We start from the raw sequence: 19,151 nt of genomic DNA, 5'->3' as shown, positions 1-19,151 counted from the left end.
TCATAAGGATAAATCTAACTAGTTTCCGTTTTTGCCACGTGGTGAAAGGGCAAACAGACACATTACATGAGCGATAGTTCCAATGGTGGATAGCTCAGGGGCTAAACCAGTGACAAGCAGCAGGGGCAAGCACTCAGAGCCAGACTGCAGTATGAAGCGCGAAATACTAAATCTATTTTGGTTGACTAGTCATTTAAGCATGGCTGCTCGTTGATGCACAGAGTGTCTGTATTATGTGTGTTGATGTGTGGCTCTGCTTTACTTTTTCTTGGGGACACTATCAAACAATCTCTGGGTCAGCCCTTTCATCCTTTTCTAGGCATGGGTGTGTTATTCCCACTGTCTTCACCTGCACATATGCAATTGCCTCTCTACCCCATGCATGTCCAGTCTACCAGCTTTGACTTTTCAGCTTATGATCTCCAGCCTCCCCATGTATTTGATCTCCTACCCACACATACATGTGCTCGGACTCCCCCGTCACGTGATATCAGATCATCTCCTGGATACAGATGAACAGTGTTCTCCTCTTTTCCTGTGGTTTTTATCTTCCCTTCATGCCACATCTTCCACCTCCTGGGTGTCCAGCTTGCATCTCTTTTCCCCATGCTTGCCTGGTCCTTTGCCTCTTTCCCAAACAGGTCCAATCTCAATTCCCTAACTCTCTCAAGTCTCATCTCCTTCCATGCATGTCCTAAAACAACAACAACAACAACAATAATAATAATAATGATGTTTTACATATTCATATTCAATTCAATTGATCCGAACATTTGGCATACAATATTTCTATATACAATTATTAGTACTCACTCAAATGTGTTGCTCATTATTATCCGTAATGTTATATTATGGATGGAGTTTCGAACCTGTGACCTGCAGATTATGTACCAATCCCGGCAGTGAGTGATTCACATATGTAGTTATTGTACCACAATACATATTCACTATTCCTCACCTTCACCCTGCATTGTTTGTTATGTTATGTTATGGGAGTTTATAGAGCGCACAAACACCCGAAGGCAACTTGGCGCTAAGAGACAAGAACAGCAAGACAAAGGGGACCTCAGAACAGGTGGGTTTTGAGTCCACGTCTTAACTGATGATAATTATCCAGAGCATGAAGGGTGCAAGGAAGTGAGTTCCAGAGTTGATTCGCCACCACAGAAAAGGAGCACCCACCTCTACGCATATATCTAAAGCATGGAACTGACACAAGCCGGGCCTCAGCCGAGCGCAGGATCCGGGAAGGGATATACCAATGAAATTTAGTTTGCAGGTATTCGGCACCAATACAATGAAGAGCACAGTGTACAAGGCAGAGGGCTTTGAAATTAATATGTTTAGCTACAGGAAGCCAGTGCAACTGGCCCAGAACTGGTGAGATGCACACTGTCCTGAGGGGCGCAGAAACAAATCTAGCCATGGAATTCTGGAGGACCTGAAGACAGTTAATCAGATGCAAGGGTTGGCCAAGGAACAGAGGATGACAAAAGACAAAGTGATAGGTCGATTACCCCTACCTTTAGTTCCTGAGGAACACAAGGCTAAGACCAAGCTAATCACATTTGATTAAAGATTAGTCATTCCACAGCTGCTGTATATTGAAATAACAGGTTCATTTATTTAGTGCATTTTATGCAAAATATAAAAAGGGCTAAAAAAAGAAGTCCTATATACATAAAAAACAAAACTGTGCTATCCACTTACAATCTAGCTGGTGTATAGACACCATACCTTTCATGGTGAATAGGGACAAATACAGACAATTCCAAAATCATTCTTAAAAAAACTGGAAAAACTGTCTGCAGTACTGTACACACAAGAACATATTTTTGTACCCAGTTTAAGGATCAATGACCTTGATCCCAGTAGCATTAATCCATCTAAATCAGGTTAGAAAGAGCTGGTGTTGGTTTGTTCTTTTCGTATACCTCTTTTGCCACCGCTCTATTTTATTCCAACATGTCTATATAGGGTATAGGATTATACATTCAACCCAAAACACCCTATATTTTGTTTTTAAATTGAGAGATATGAAACAGATGGTACGAGATTCCTATTAGCAAGTCGACATATGTTTCAGCCCTTTAAACTCATCCGATACACTCTCTCGGTGCCGTTGGTTTTACTGTTGATGGCCGTCTTCAGGACAGAATATCAAGTATTTTCAGATAGGTAATTCATACTTTCCCATTGAATTGTGTTATGATCTGTGTGTGACACAGATTTCTTCGGGACGTGTTAGGTAGGTGTTTTAATAAGATGACATCATCTGGCTCCTTAACGGATGCGTAACATACAGAGTGAGTTCCTTCACCATACCTTTTGTGTTTGCTTTGCAACGGCCGATGTGGTCCTACTGCCGCAGCGTAACGCTGATAACAGGACTCTGTTTGTTTAATATGGCAAACATTTTAAATGTTCGTGCCGCCTCCAGTGCATCCGAAAAACGTCTCCGGCTGCAATGTTGAATGCACTTGAGGCGGCACAAACATTTTAAACTGTTTTTGCCATTTTAAAATACGGAATCATCACCACACTGAACAAACAGAGTCCTGTTATCAGCGTTACGCTGCGGCAATAGGACCACATCGGTGATACAAATAAAATATCAATATCAATGTATATTTCTTTGCAACGCAAGGGATTGACAATGGTCATGAGTTGGCAAACCCTGTCCAGACTAAGTCGCCATTTCAGTGACCAGAGATCTTCGTCTGTTTCTGCATGTTTTAAACAACCGTTTGTTGTTGACTCAAACAAGAACCTAGGCCAATACATCCTTAACTCCTTAACTATTATCTCCAATAGAATTTCATTTTTTCTAAAGTTCAGTCAACATAGGTATTTCATGTCTTCCTCCCCTGTCGCCTGCTGACATGTCATGAAAGTGAAAAATAACATTTCCTGAACCCTTGTGAATTGTTCCTATGTGGCTCTGTAGAGCCAATTTTCACAGGATCTGAGGCAGTTAAGTAATAAACACTTCTATCTGCTTTGTGCATGGAGTGCATTTTGGCATGTGCAAATTAAACATCTGAGGCGTCTGCCAGTGCTTTCTGGAGCAAGCATTCCTTTTGTATTCCACTTGTGAAGAAGGATTGCTTTCTGGCAAGAGTAGAGAAGCCTGTGTTTTTATTTATATTCATAATCAAAGGATGTGGGTAATCCATCCAAGAAAGGATGTTCTGCTAAACCTACCACCTTTCCATGAAGCTCCATGGCTAAAGCATAGTGTACACCTGTGCCCTGCTGCATCAGTCTCCCTGATCTCCATCTGCTGCTCTCCAGTGGCACAGAACTGGTTCATATGTCAAAGGTGTCTTCTTTGACAGCTGTTGTAATAGCAAAGTGACTGCACTGCAGAGGCTGCATTTAAGTATGCACATCTGTTCTAAATCTATACTTATCATATTAAATGATTGCCTGGTTGCAGGATAATCTGTAAATATAAGCCATACCGAGGTTTTGGTATGGTGCTCATATTTCACATAATTATTAAAGCTACACATGATTTGTAGCATACCAGTGACAACCCTGCGAATTCAGACAAGGTTTGGGAGGCAATGTGGATTCAAAGCACCTAACTATCTGCATTCCAGTGAATGGGACAAAAGGCAGGGTGCCTGCCTCTGTTGACACTCTGGGGGTCGGGTGCCTCCTCCCTGCCAGGCCCAGTAACTGACAACAGGAGATCTCCTGGGAGCCTGGCTTCAAAAAGGCAATTCCATATTAAAGGGCCGACGCACACTAAGGGGTTGCACACATGAGAAGGGGTGGGTTTAGGCAGTCTTACACAGCAGAACACAAGAGAGGAAGGATTCCTCCATCTTGGTTTTCAGGGGGCTTCTCTTTCCTTCCTGTCTCCTACACTTCCTGCCTGCACAAGCAAGCCCTTTGAGTATGCTGTCACCAGGAAAATGTCACTTTTTACCATAACAGGGAATGGACTGCTTAAAGCATGCTTGCTTTTGTCTAATCTTCGGTGGCCTTTTGCATTTATAAGGCCAGGTTTTCCCACTCTTTTCGTGATTCATTTTGGACCTTCAGAGCTTCAAGAATAATTAGTTTGAACCCTGCTATGTGAGCAGTGCTTTTCAGAGTCCTCTAGTTAGTTTGTGAATGAATGTGTCTCTAGGCAGAGGTAACCTCTTCTCCCTACCAATCACCCATACACACTGCACATTGGGGTGAACTGTTGGTGGAGCAAGAGCTGCCTCTCTCTGCCAGGTGCACTGGTACCCAGATTCTCACAGGAGTTGAAGGACTCCTGCAGGTGCTATCTAGCCTCCCCAGGTTAGAAGTGGAGTCAGCAAGGACCCATCTTGTCCCTGAGCCCCTGGATTTCTGCATTCTATAGTGTCAAAATTCCATCAAACCCCGGTTTACCATGTTCAAATGCCTTCAAACTCACAGGCTTTAGGGTGCTGCTTTTACCGATTCTTCAATTCGAAACTTTTTGAACCGCTGTTGCTGCTCAATACTGTTTGCCGCTACACTGTGCCAGCTGATTGTATCTCTTGTTCTGACTTGATCAGGAAACTTGCCACTGATGAAGCCTTTGAACTGCATGTCTTGAACCATGCCTCGAACCGCCTACATTTTCATCATCGACTCAAGCTCCACCATCGAACTGACTCTCTGTCCTCATCCTTCAAACGCCACAATGAATCACAACAAGCTTTATCTAAAACCCTACTCGATGCCTGCTTCCCGTCTGGATCGCCTAGGTTCACTGCAAATGAACTGGTTCAAACAACTTGCACAATGTTAAGAAGCCTGGTGAGATGCTGTTGAACTGCCACAAACTCAGAAAGATAATACTGCAAGGCTGCAGACACTTAGTCCACTTTTTGGACCATGGAGATTACTAAGCCACCGATTTGAACATTGCCAAACCAAGACGTATGCTTTTGGTAACATTGTTGTGATTTATTTTCCTTCCACCCCTGCTACATTACCCAGAGTGCTTACATCATTTACATGCTGCATATTCTGTGTCCGTTCCCTAGGGAAGGGTTTGTGTTAGTGTTTTTATAGTCGAGTTAGTGGAAATGGTGTGTTTAATTGAATTATATATTTTTTTAATAGAACCGTGATTAGACATTCTTGTTTTACTATTGATGTTTGAGATGTTACTGACTTACATTCACACCCCACTTAAGTGTATAGCCTGCCCTTGGCCCACATTACCACAAAAGGCAAAGGAGGTATATCTTTTGACTGTGCCTGTTTTATCGTTGATTGGGAACACTGTTGTTCTGTAGAAGTGTGAGCGTTGAATAGGCAATTTAGCCACCATCCGTGTACTCCCGCGAAGCACTAGAGTAGTCATTTTGTCACACCACCCCATTGTGATGTTGTGTTAGCTGCTAAAACCATACTATTTAGCCAAGCCATTCCCTGTGTGTTTCAAAGGGCTGGCTTTTCCTTTTCCTCTCACATCATCCTTTAACCTAAATGAATTAGAGATATAGTGGGCCTGATTCATGGAATATTTTGCACGGTGCACTTTGCACTGTTCCATGAATCAGGGTGTTTGTTGGCAGTGCAAAGTCACTTTGCACCAGTGAAAAGTACTTTGCACTGTGCAAATATTCCATGAATCAGGCCCATAGTGTCTCAGGGACCTACAATCAGCTCTTGGAATCAAAAAAGGGATCACATATCAAAGAAAAGGAGAGAGGTACACTGGTTACCTATCCAAGCTAGAATACTACACAAAACACTTACCACCACACACAAATGCATTACCCTAAACGCCCCCACCTACCAGAATCATTGCCTCACTCGGAAAATGTCAACCAGAGCACGCAGATCCAATTCAGCACAGACTTACTCATCCCCCGTTTCAAAAACTCCAGAAAAGGAAGGTCCAGCTTCCCTGCAGCAGCTCCCAGAATCTGTAACTCACTCCCCACGAACATAAACAAAGAGCCTTTCCACACTCTTGTTAAGAAACGTCTTAAACTTGGTTATTCAACAAATTCTAACCCGACTGTCTCATAAGCTTTTTTACAATTAAATGTACTACTGATCTACTGTATGTGTACACTGTTGTCAAGGAACTATTCCCTGTAATTATTATGCCACTGTCCATTATCACTTGACTTCTTTTGCCCTGTAACCAGAAAGCTTTACTGTAATCCTGTAACTTACGCCGTGATACCCTAGGGTTTGGGCGTATAATCAAATGCAATAAATAAATAAAATAAATAAATAAAGATGCCCTGCATAGTGTCGCTGCTTGACAGACTTGGCATCAGTGTTTCCAAGCCTTAGTAAATACATGGTTTACGATGGTCCTTCATATTGTAAAAGGTAAGGATGAGCGTTGGAGAGACAAGTTACACACTCAGGACTGCCTGAGGATGCATTGAAATATTAAACACATACAAGGGGCTATACAAAATCCATCATAGTAGCACACAAATATAGTTCAGCTCTTGCGCTGTATTACTGAATGAATACTACGAGAAATGGGTTCTTGATTATGTAAGAATGACCTGACTCACTGATTCATTCTTTCTCAAAACTAGTTGAACTGCAAGAAACCTATGTCTTTTTTGAGGAAGCATGTCTCCCATAATAGACATTATTGATGTGATGAATACCTTTCTTGGTAGCATTTACAGGGCTGCATTAGCAGCAGAATAGGTCAATAAAATGCGCTCCTCGATTCATTGCCAATACTTTCGAGGTGTTATTAGAACTTACATACTTATTCCCATTGACAGAAATGTAGTGTCTCACCTGCTTTATACACGTTTCTTTGACAACTAGAGACACACTTCTTGCATTAAACCTTTGCATCATAGCCTCTCGATAACAAATAGAACTCAAGTTTAAGATGAGGTTTTAAAATACGCTATCATCAGTGCTCAGGAGTTAACTTTGAATCGCAGTGGTGTAAATACCACTGCATATATGAGCGAGCCCGACGGGCACAGAAGGATTTCAAGTGGCATTCCTCCCAAGAATATTTTTTAAATAATGGGTTGAAATGGTGGATTGACAGCCTAACTTTCAGAGTCGGTTGCAAAACCTTAGGATTTAGAGTAACTTCTGAAGGTAAGAATATCATGAGTTATTGCAATAGTTCAGATGCCCTGGGTGCCAAAGTACGCAAGAGCATTTCAGTGCAGAAATTCTTTTATGTGTCTATCAGGACATTATGCAACTGTATATTTGTGCCACAATACTGCTACATGGGCCCCTACACACAATTGGAAAAAATGTTAGTCATCAGAAATTACACAGGTTTTCATTATTTTGTCAAGAGGTATAATGACACCGGCTTTAAATAATGTGCCAATAGGTGTAACACACATAAATGGTCGCGTGCCTATTGGTCAAATAAAAGAACCAGAAAGCAAAGCAAGAAATGAGCAATGCAGAATCTACTCACTCATGTCACAGGACTTTAGGGCTCTGCTTCTCCCTTTGACGTGCTCTTTTCCCCACTTCCCACATACTGATTTCCAATGCTGATTATCCTTATTGCTGACATCCCACTTGCTGAATCCTGCCACCCCCTATTCGCCATCCGTTTTACCGAATCCTCATAGTCTGAAAAGCATTCCGAGAGGTGACAATGCTTGGGGAGCCAAAGAACAACAGACCAAATCCTCCTATGGCGCCCTCTAACCAAGTCCTTCTTTTGTGTCCAAGGCCTGTGTAAACAAAACACACTCTCAATGTCTCAATTGATCTAGGATGGGGACGTTGTCTTATTGCAGGAGCTGCTGAGTTTGCAAGTTTATGGGAAGGCTCTGCTACCATATTGGAGTGGAATGGGAGACCCGGCCATTACAAAAGGAAAGCAGCAATGTTGACTGAACAAGGGGGAGCGGTTTGACATCGACAAGAGGTGGTGAGGGGTGTAGGAAAGAAGACAGGAAGGTACGTGTGGTGTGAGTCAAGAGGGGGAGGTGCACGATGGTAAGGTCGAGAGTGAAAGGCTGAGGGTGTAGGGTCAGGTGATTTTCCATGATCAGAAAGCAGAAGTGGGTGGTGGAGCGAGAAGTGTCCGCACATGTGAATAGATTTAAAGGCAGTGGTGCTCTAGTGGTGGGGTAGGAAATTGGTGCTAAGTATAAACAGGGGTTACGCAGAAACTACCATAACAATGAAGTCTGCTACCGGAGTCTAGATGGACAATGTGGATTTGGCCAGCAAGATTTGGCCAATCCTCAAGCACAAAGCAATATGGATAAAACAGCAATGCTGAATCTTAATAAATGGCATGATGGGAATCAGGTGGAAAAAGTCAGCGTACGTTTGGTGGTAATTCAGTGGTAAATCTGCCAAATTACCACCAAAATTGGGTACTGTTAGTGCCACTGAGTATCTTGGATTTATTACAGATTCTGTGTGGTGATATGGCAGTGTTAGCGTCCATTTTTGTAGTCTATAGGACTCCATGGAGATGTTGCCAGTGCGGTAATAAAAGCAGTAACTCCATTACAATTACATCCCAAAAAATTGGTGGTAATAGAATTACCACCACTTTTTGACCGCACTGTCAAACTTGTAATGAGGCATAGAGTCAACAAGTGAAGTAGTGGCACCTTATCTCCCCGTTCACACAAAAGTGAAATAGTGGCACCTTATCTACCTGGTCACACAATAGTGAAAAAGTGAAGTAGTGGCAACTTATCTACCCGTTCACACAAAAGTGAAATAGTGGCACCTTATCTACCTGTTCACACAAAAGTGAAAAAGTGAAGTAGTGGCACCTTATCTCCCCGTTCACACAAAAGTGAAATAGTGGCACCTTATATACCCGTTCACACAAAAGTGAAATAGTGGCACCTTATCTACCATTTCACACAATTCAATTGGGTTAGACTCTCACGTGTGCAAACTGTACATATACCACACTACCAGCCTGATCCTTTTGGAGGATTCCTTTGCGTTATATATTAGATTTCCTAAACCCAATTTGACCACTTTGTTGTTAGTATGACAGGTATCCAGTTCTGGCCTTGTAACCACACCACTTTGCTTGCTGGAACTTCTAGTTATATAAGTATGGGCTTACAAGGTCCAGCAAGCAAGCTGACAGTGGTTAAAATGCCATCTGGGCTAAGGTGCTCCGGAGGACCCCAGGGCCTCCGTATAATTTGTTCTGGATTAAGAACATTTTGCCAGAAGAACAAATCAAAACTAAATATATGCTTTCAGGGTTCCATTTTGGCAAGCTAGCTGGATTCCATTGTTGGCAAGCTAGCTGGATTCCATTGTTGGCAAGCTAGCTGGGTTCCATTGTTGGCAAGCTAGCTGGGTTCCATTGTTGGCAAGCTTTCAGGGTTCCATTGTTGGCAAGCTAGTTGGGTTCCATTGTTGGCAAGCTTTCAGGGTTCCATTGTTGGCAAGCTTTCAGGGTTCCATTGTTGGCAAGCTAGCTGGGTTCCATTGTTGGCAAGCTTTCAGGGTTCCATTGTTGGCAAGCTAGCTGGATTATGGATCCAAATAGGGATGCAGGTCCCCAGTGTAAGAACAATACCGACAGTTGTAATTTCAGGGACCATAACCACATGCACAATAATAGACATATGTACTTAATTGTACAGAGAGTCCCATATTCATATACCCTTACACTTTACTGGGAAGGATCACTAGTGTGCTGCATGCCTTTTCAGTGCTCTAAATCCAGGCAGTAAACCAAAAAGTGCCCAAACCCGGAAGTGATTGTACTGAGGGCAAAACACGTCCCAAGCAAATGTGTAAGGTCTTTTGAGGGCATTGCCCTCCTACACGTCTACCTGCATGCACACAAATGTAGCAACATAACAGTCCGGAATGTGAACCCTGTTATCACTGTAGCTTCTGGGTCCCACTAACAGTGGGGCCATTAGACACATGGCTAGTGCGCGTACGGCCCCGGAACTAAGAGTGAGTATAAGGATAGGGTTATTTTTCTTAGACTATTACGAAAACAACTGACTTACAGTGATCTTCAAACTGGCTATCACCTTTAATGTAGCATTGAAACAAGGAAGGAAAGCACATTTGCTCTTGTATGTGGAAAGATAGTCTACACGTTCCACTTGTAATTGTAATTGGTTATTTATAACGCGCTTAATACCCAGAGGTTTCTAAGCGCGCACCCGGGGATCAAACCTGTGTTGCTCCGCATCGTCTTGCGTCCAAGGCGAGTGCGTTGCCCCTGAGTTTGCCACTTACAGTATCAGACACAAATGTTATCGATGATGATATCTTAAAAGAAGCACTTACATATTTCTGTTATCTCAAGGCACAACGTTATTTTGTGTCATGTTGGTTTGCATCTGTAAAACGCACGTTTGGCGTGGGTAATGGCTCCATCACCCCCCATGAGCTGGACAGAGTTGCATCTTTAACCCCAAATATGCTGACACTGTGGGTAGCAGCCGTGGACTGGGAGCTGCCCACCCTGATGTGCAACAGGCGTGTTTGAGAATATGTGGGCCTTGGCACTTCTTTTCATGCCCAGGTCACGCGGTTGATCATTCTGTATATTGGGGTGCAGCTTCGATCCTGTTGGACTCCCAGAGGACTGCTTCTGTGTGAATCATACCGAGCTCATGGCTTCCCACAAATAATAAGGCTGAACATTTGTAATGATTTACAGGTTTAGCAGCTGAGCGAAATGCATCTCAACGTGCTTGCAAGTGTGCGGCAGTTGCCTATTCTTAATGCCATTCTATCTGCTCCGTGTGCATTTGTAAAAACAAAGGACAACTAGTCATCACCTAAAATTAGTGCATGGCAAGCTTCTCTTTAACAAGGAATGCTCTTAAAATGCTTCCTTCAATTTTCCGGAACCAGAGTGGAGACACTAGTTTATTTGATTTTTGGAGTAAAACAATCTCAGCACATCATTCCATAAAATAAATCACTGTGGAAACCTGAGGGCCGAGGTCAGCGCTGTGGTACCAGGCAAAACATGACAATGTGTGTGCAATTGAAAACAATGGGGATTGATTTGAATGTTACTCTATTATTCAGGGAGAGCAATGTTCGCCCAAAGGTCTCTTGGTGCTATGCAGAAAACACAAGATTTCAAAGTGATAAACACGTAGGCATTAAAATAGTGAGTGGAAACCACTAAACATAGTCCAATCAAAAAGCCAAGGTGAACAGAGAGGGACATCTAGCTCGGGCCACCAGCTAGGAACGGCGTTGCTAGAGGTGATAGCTGACTAGAGAAGTGGACAAGAGGGGGGGGCAAAATAAACACACTCACCACGCTAGCATCCAGGGGAAGACACCCACTATGTAACGCTAGATGACAGAGCCATGCAGGGGTCTCCAGGTTCTGCCTGATCTCAAAATGTTGGCAGAAACCTTTAAATCCTTGACCAGCATTTCCCTTCCAATCAGATAATTAGTGAACATGTTAGTGATGGAAAGCCACCCAAAATTAATACAGTGATAAGGACAGGGGAAACAAGTCGTGAGGAGGAGGAACCAGGAAGCCCTGACCAATCCTGCAGGGGAACCTAGGATTTCTGAAACACTACAAAAGGAGTCATAAGCAAACACATGGTATTGGAGTTAGGAGGGGCATCCAGAGAGGTGCTGCCAGGTGCGAAAGAGCTAGAAAAATAATTGAGTGTATCAGTGTACTGGGGTTTGAGGCTCAGTCCTTGCAAAGTCCCATTCAGGAAGGAAAGACCATTGTGCAAGAGCCTGCCGGGGGCTCTAGCCAGGAGCCTGTCTGGTGCCAGAGAACCCTAAAAAGAATCAGAATATGTTGTGGGTCAATGCCCAGGAGGTTGACCCTTGACTGGTGAATGAGACTAAATGAACTCTGAAAAGCACCTAGGCAGGGTGAGAACATGTCCTGCTGGTAATCATTTAGCGATCCCCTAAAGCAGAGGGCATGCATAAGTACTTGCTCGTAGACATGCATTGTGTCTGCATCTCAGCAGCCTCGGAAGGTGACCGTGGCCAGAGGGTCTTAAGACATGAGCCAGGAAGCAAGCCAAAGAGAAGTCTAGAAAGCATGCTGGGGCACTATAAACACCATGTGGTCATACATAACCTGAACATAGCCAGCAGGGGACAATATATATCCCTGGAACTTTGTTGTTGTAGACTAGGGAACTGGAGTTGCACTGGAATGCTAGAGTCCCTTGAATTAGATCCTCACACATTTCTTATCTTACATCCATCCTGATACCATTAGACCAAGCTACCCTCTTCTGGTCTAGTTGCAGCCCATATATCCAGTAGATGTTCACAAACCGTATTCCTACGGACATACCCCTAAGGATTAGATTAACCCATAGTACGAGACAGGATCATTGCTAAGGAGGACCAGTATCAGACCATATAAGTGCCAAAGGACAGTATGTCAGATCATCAAATCCTTTTACCAGCTTGTTTGGTCCTTGTATCTCCTGCTCTTACTTCATCCATTGTCGCCTGACAGTTGTGCTCGCAGCAGCATCCCACAAAATGGGAAACTTTACCTCATTTGTGAACTCATGGTCCAAAAATATCTGAGTACTGGGGCCCCCTCAAAGGACCCACTGACTCAGAGTTAGGAAACAGTTCTGAATCAGAGTTAGGGCACTTTTAGACATTCCCTGATCTAGTGGGACTTCACCTGCTAAAATGACCGCTCTAACTATGGCCTCCTCCTCCAAAAGACCAACAGTCTCATTGGCCTGTTTCAGACTCCTCTTGCAGGCTGGCTCGCCCTTTCTATGTGTAATGTACCCACACAGAAAGCAACCTCTAGGTGTTGAGGGTGTCGGTGACTCAGTGATAGAGGTGCCCTCGATCTTTTATGTGGGGGTTGACCAACAATATCCTTCAGATTTATGGGGACCTTTTCTGGAAGCAGAACCTCTGTCCTTTCCCTCCCAATATTTGCTATTATCAGATGTATTCATGTCATCTGGTTTGGATGTATTCGTCTGAGCCTTATTAGGGACTTGAGTGCTTACATACCTGTCAGGAGCATTAGCAAGCTCTCTAGGGCCTGGGATAATCTAGGCCACTAAATGCTGGTATTACTTCATCGTACAATTTTCAAGGATATTCTCACAAACAAATTAAATATGCCCTCAACTGTGTCAACTATGTATCCCCCGACCCATGCATTCAGATACTTCAAGGACTGATGTGCAAATGCCTGAAATATTTGATTCCCTTGCTTATTGCGCTCTGTAGAGGTTCTGAGGTATTGTTCTAGGGTTTTGCAGAACTTCCAGAGGATGGCAGCCTTCATGGTTGTATAAATGTGTCTCTTCCCAGGAGTTAACCGAATTATTACACCATTACCAACCATCTGTAAATGGCTTATAAGGGCTGCTCCCCACAACTCCTCTTCCACCTCCTTGAGGCGGAAAGCTAATACTAGTTTTTCAAACCAATTGAAAAATATCATTCCCCTCCTCATATGGTTGGACCAATTCCTTAGGGATGGGGTGCCTGTTCTTTCCTTGGTAACCACCACTGGAGGCAATTCCCTCACCACTGAAGCTTTGTTGCCCTCCCTCTAGGCCTCTAGCTCCATCTTGCGTACTATTGCAGAGTACCTCTGCTTCTACCTTGCTTGAGTATCTGCAGCTTTCTGCTGGTGCTCTGCTAGAATAGCAGCTTCCCTTTGCTTCTTCCCAGCCAGTGCCACTGTCCTTTCCTTTAAGAGGAGCTTTTTATCCACTAGGTCATCCCCAGAGGGCCTCACCACGGACTTAATGGTGGCTTGGGTGAAGAATGGGACCTAATGGATGTGTGCAACCTGTGGGATACTTGGGACCTTTGGGACACCACACTACCTGGCTTCTGGGCGGAATGCTGGAAAGTGATATTGCTCATGCTCTCCCCATCTAGTACGATGCCCCACAGAGAAATGGGCAGCTGGGCTGTGGGCTCCAGATCACTGTTAGTCCTCTGGGAACCCACCCTCCCCCTAGCTTCCTCAAAAGCGTGGACGCTCCTGCGCAGTTTGGCCTTCTTAACATTACTGGCATGAGAGAGTCCCCTCTGATGACATAGCCCATGCAGTTCACCTGCTTTGAAGCTCGCTGCTGCGCTCATGTACAATTCCATGGTAGCAAAAATGCCTGTCAGTGTTTCTAATATTACTTGCACAAACTACTTTTTGGGATGACTAAGCTGTAGGCACAGTCTGTCTCCAATCGCAACCAGTGTGACAAAATGACTTCAGCTCTGCAGGAGGACAAGGTTAAGTAGTAGCTAAACTGCCTGCTCAGCCCCCACACTACTACAAACCAACAGTGATCCAAATCATAAAGGTAAAACAGGCACAGCTGAGATACAGCTCCTTCACCTTTTGTGGTAACGTGGGCTGAGGGAAGAATATACTTTCAGAAGGGGTGTGATTGTGATCCAGTAGCAACCCAAACATCAACAGCACACTGTTCCAAAAAAAGGAATGTCGAATCAAGGTTCTATAAACATTTATACCTGATTTAAGCATACAACTAACTAGTAAAAACACTATCCAAAACCCACTCCTTAAATGAAGACCGAGAAATTCTGAATTTAAAGATACAAGCCATCTGCATGCTTACCAGGGAAGAGAAAGGCAATAAAGTACCACAATATTCAAAATGGACATGCTTCTTGATGAATAAAGTGCAAATGTTGGCGTAGCTAGTCTTTAAGGTCCCAACAAGTGGACCAGGGGGCCAGAGGCCTTCAAACAGTACCTTATTCACGTCTTGTTGGTTCAACAACGTCAAACCATGTTGCTTATTGTTGTGAGAACGGATTGAACTGGGGTCGGATACAGCAGGTTTTGCAGGTACAAGCGTTAGGCAGGCAGTTTTTTCAAGGCAGAAGCTCATAGTAGTTTGAAGATGGTGTTTGAGTTTTGCAGTTCGGAGAGCTCGCCATGGCCGGTTTGGGAGGTGTGGTAACTGCTGGTTAGGATCGATGAGTGACGCGTCAGTGGTTTGACTTGAGGTCCAGTGATGAGCTGGTGGTTGGAGCCATACAGGTGTCGGGCTCTGCCTGGTATGATGCAGCATTGAGCTAGTTCGAAGGTGCAAGAAGCAGCATTTCAAAGGTTGATAGAGTACCAGAAGGAGCACTGGTGGCTCCGATTGGATCAACATGCATTGAAGGTGGTTCAAATATGGCTCAAAGTGGTTCAACAGTGGAAAACAGGGATCCTGGCTGTTCTGGCACTCAGGATGCCTGGTGTCCCAATCCAGGGGCTCAGGGACAAGATGAGTCCTTGTTCTCATTCTCCCAATGTGGAGGAGGCTGGCAAACACCTGCAGGGGTACTTCACCTTCAGTGAGTTCCTTGCTTACGGTGTAGATGGCAGAGAGGCAGAGCTAGCTCCAGTAGCAGGTCATTCCCAACGTGCACTGACAGTGATTAGGGAGAAAGAGGTACCTCTACCTTGGAACAGTACACTTGTGAAGGGCTCAGTCAAGATCACTCTCTCAAAAGGGGTCCAATTGAATGCTTGCTTGAGGACTTGATGGCCCATTGTTGAACCAAAGAAAGGCTGGGGGACCCCCTCTTTTATAGGAAGTGATGGATACAGGAAGGAAGGAAAAGTACAGAGAAACAAGATGGTGGAATCCTTCCGCAACTGTGGTGAGCTCCATCTGACTATACTAATCCCTCCCCCTTCTCAGACCGATAGCATCAAAGGCGGTTTAGTATGCAACACTGTGTAGGACGCAAATCCCTTTGTTCAGGGTATGCTCTTTGATTCCTGCTTTCCAGGACAGCTCATATTGAGGGGCTGTCTTGCTGGAAAGAGGTGTTACCCAAACTCACAAGGGATTAAAAGAGGGGCTAGTCTTTCAGTTTCTTGTCCTGCTGGCTGGGCAGACACAGGTGGTCTTATTAGAATACACACAATCCTTCCACAGCTTCCCTGGGCTCACTGTATTGACATGTGTATGATTCAGATCAGATGTAGCTTTATGAATTATGCAAATTACAAGACACTATACTGTAGAGATGGGCCTAATTTGCCTCACTAGTAAAAACAATACTCAATAATGGAGTACTCAGAGTGCACAGTAAAACCCAGCTTTATTCAAAACACAGAATCACCTTGGACAGCATACAAGGAGCTCTTGACATTACAATGAGTGTGAACAAATTTTGTATTGAAAATATGTAAGCAATGACATCATAATACAATATCAGTTACATAATGTATGAGTGGCTAGAATTAGTTAATATCTTAAGATATATATGGATTACATATGTGTTAATTTCCTCATTGGCTTATACAAATCTGATGGCTCCTCCTGAACCCAACCCATTATAGACAATAGTGTTACTAAATCATTACATTGGCCACTAATTGGCTGGAGTTATTCATCATGGGCGGTGTAGCAAGAGAGATTTCTATTGGTTGGCACTTTACTCACCAACCTTGGATACTTAAACGAGATGTGAAAATATGAGTGACACATAGGGTAGGGAAGAGAGAAGTCCATGGTCTGCACTAATTCTAATTGAAAGTACTCCTCATCGTTCCCAGGACATGTGGCCTATCTTTTCCTTTGTATTTGGCTTTATGAATCATGTTGTGTCTGTGTGTGTTCATACAGACTTTAGCAGGTGTCTTATTTGTACTTGGCTCATAATGAATAGCTAGTGTTCCTCACATATTGATCTCATGTTACAGGGCCGTGTTGGAGAATGAATTCCTTCCTATTTACTGGGTTTTGGCTAATTCTAACATGCATGTTGTACTCTTTGTGACCACTTAAGACACCCTTCATCTATCCGTGATGGAGTCTTTTGGCATACTGATCTTATGCACCTGGACATCAATGACTGGTTGTGTTCTTTATAAACCTTAATTAGCTTGGGAGTCTACTGCTTCTCGTCCTGGGAACTGCTATCGCATCCCTGCGTTCTGCACATCCACTACTCCCTTCCGTGCACCTGACCTTGGCGCTTGCTATGAACTACTCTCTGGGAAGTTTCAGAGCTTCTAAAATAAATTAGTTTTCTATGAATTCAGCATCTTGTTCGAGACCTTGATAAAGCCTAGGCCTGCTGCAGCCTCTGTGATATGAAATGGCTGTACTTCTGTGCTTTTCGCCTCCATATTGGTGACCTATATTCATCTGTTCACGTTACATTCACCTTGTACATCTGCCATACGTTGGTTTCCCTGCCTATGTATGCTGCATGTGTCCTGCTTATAATTCCATCTGCCTATCCGTGTAGTGAGTGCCTTGCTTGGTATTCCAGAATCCTCCTTCCTTCTATGCTACATACAGTACACTTCTTGTGCTTCCTACTATCTAACTGTAATCCCTACTAGTGTCGTTCAATCTAACTAATTCTTTATGGCAGAGGCATGTACATTGACTATTTAAAGTGTTGTTTCTAGAGAACCTGCCTTAGTTTGTCTCATCTCTCACCCCTAGATTCATGGGGTTGTAGGGCTGCCTCAGCTGGTATCATTTCTCACCTGTACGGTAATGGTAAGGAATTGAGACAGGCATTGCAACTTGCATATTTATCTGGGATGGGGCAGTAAGTGATACCTGCCTATTCATATGCCCCATTCAAATACCCCAACTCAGGTCTGTCTTATGTTTAAAGATGAAACTGCCACCAGGATGCCAAATCATCATAATTATGTTTTTCTGGAGCAGAGGCACAGCTTTGAATGCACCTTTTATGCTGCAGAGACTTGACTGTCACAACAGCTGTCAAAAAGGCACCTGTGACTTTTGAACTTAATTTTAAGATTCAACTATCGATGTCATGCCCAGAGGTCAATAATAATTCAATATGCATATTAAATAACACTTTACCAATTGTTTAATCCATATAAAATAATTCAAACTGTTTAAAAAAAACATAGGACCTCATTTACAATTTGTTAATCAGGCCCAAAGTGTTGTAAATAACACATGTCCCTAGTTATTGTTACCAAGTTAAGGGTGGTCAATATGTTGCCATTGCAAGGATTGTAGGCTCATTCAGCACAGTCAGGCTTTAGACCTTTGACCTGAAGGCTAAACCTGTATCTTAGCAACATGTTCTTACCTCACTGTGCTATCTTCTAGGTATCAACATTTTAGAACGTTACTCATATATTTAAGGAACATTGTATGTTTACTTATGCAGCTTATCTGTGACCATCAGATATTGAAATCACCTGCAACACATTAAAATTCAAAACATGCCATTTGAATATTTCTGGGTCAGGTTCACTAAAAACCCTTTGCAGACATGACATCTTGGGCACACCAGCACATTTAAAAGGGGATTTATGAACTGAAATTAAAGGAAGATAATAAAAACATTTTTGTAACAGAAGTTTCTTTGCCTGTTGAATTCAAGTGAGCGATATGCATTTCAAAGTATTCAAAGATATGTTCCCTTCCTGGTCGACCATATACACTATCTCTTTTCAGTAAGATAACAGTAGCCATTTAAATGTGTACATATTATGGCCAGGATTTAAATTGTGTACTTATGTGCTGCTGGTAATGTTAAAGCTAATTTTCAGAAACAGACACTGCTTTTTGTTATGCTGCAAACAATTATTGAACAAGATATGGGTGAACAAGCACACATTTCAGAACATTGATTTCTGTGGAATATTCTGGAACAACTATATACTAAAATATCTTTCATGTTTCTCCACTGAAATCAAAGCATATTTTCCTCAACAGCTATCCAACCTGTATGACCAACCTTCTCAAACATATATTAAGAAGACCCAACGCTTTACAAGTGAACAAAAATAAACCACGGGAAGGCAAACACCTGAGTTTAGCAGTCTAAGCATATTTAGTTATTTGAAATACAATTAAAATAGTTACAAAATCTGATCAGCAGGGAATATTTAAAATACAATAGCATTATTTATTTCTAGTGACTATCATTAAAAAATATAATCAATCGAGATTGACGCACTGCAATCTGAAAGAATATGAACAGAAAAGGAAGAAAGTTAAAAATTACATTTAAAACAGCAATTACTCTTTGGACTATATATTAATTTCAAAATAAAAATACATTAGACTTCGAAGTAAATTGAGAACTGACAAAAGAGACACTTTATCTTGGTATTCAGACCGAGCAAATGCATCTCCTAAATCAGAATGTTTGGCTCTCCAGATGTTTTGGATTGCTATTCCCATGACCCCTGACCATTGACTATGCGGCTACAGCTCATGGGA

The 19,151-nt window shown here is 42.9% G+C and overlaps 1 protein-coding gene across 1 annotated transcript in view; it reads right to left on the bottom strand.

Moving 5' to 3' along the window:
- Window positions 1-19,151, bottom strand: part of TMEM163 (transmembrane protein 163) — a 1,101,439-nt gene that overhangs the window by 134,727 nt on the left and 947,561 nt on the right. The gene's annotated exons all lie outside the window — the stretch shown is intronic.

The sequence above is a fragment of the Ambystoma mexicanum genome, chromosome 9 (assembly GCF_040938575.1).
Source record: "Ambystoma mexicanum isolate Mex_15411 chromosome 9, UKY_AmexF1_1, whole genome shotgun sequence".
NCBI classification, from domain to species: domain Eukaryota; kingdom Metazoa; phylum Chordata; class Amphibia; order Caudata; family Ambystomatidae; genus Ambystoma; species Ambystoma mexicanum.
Note: the sequence above shows the minus strand (reverse complement) of the source record. Positions and strands in the feature narration are given on the sequence as shown.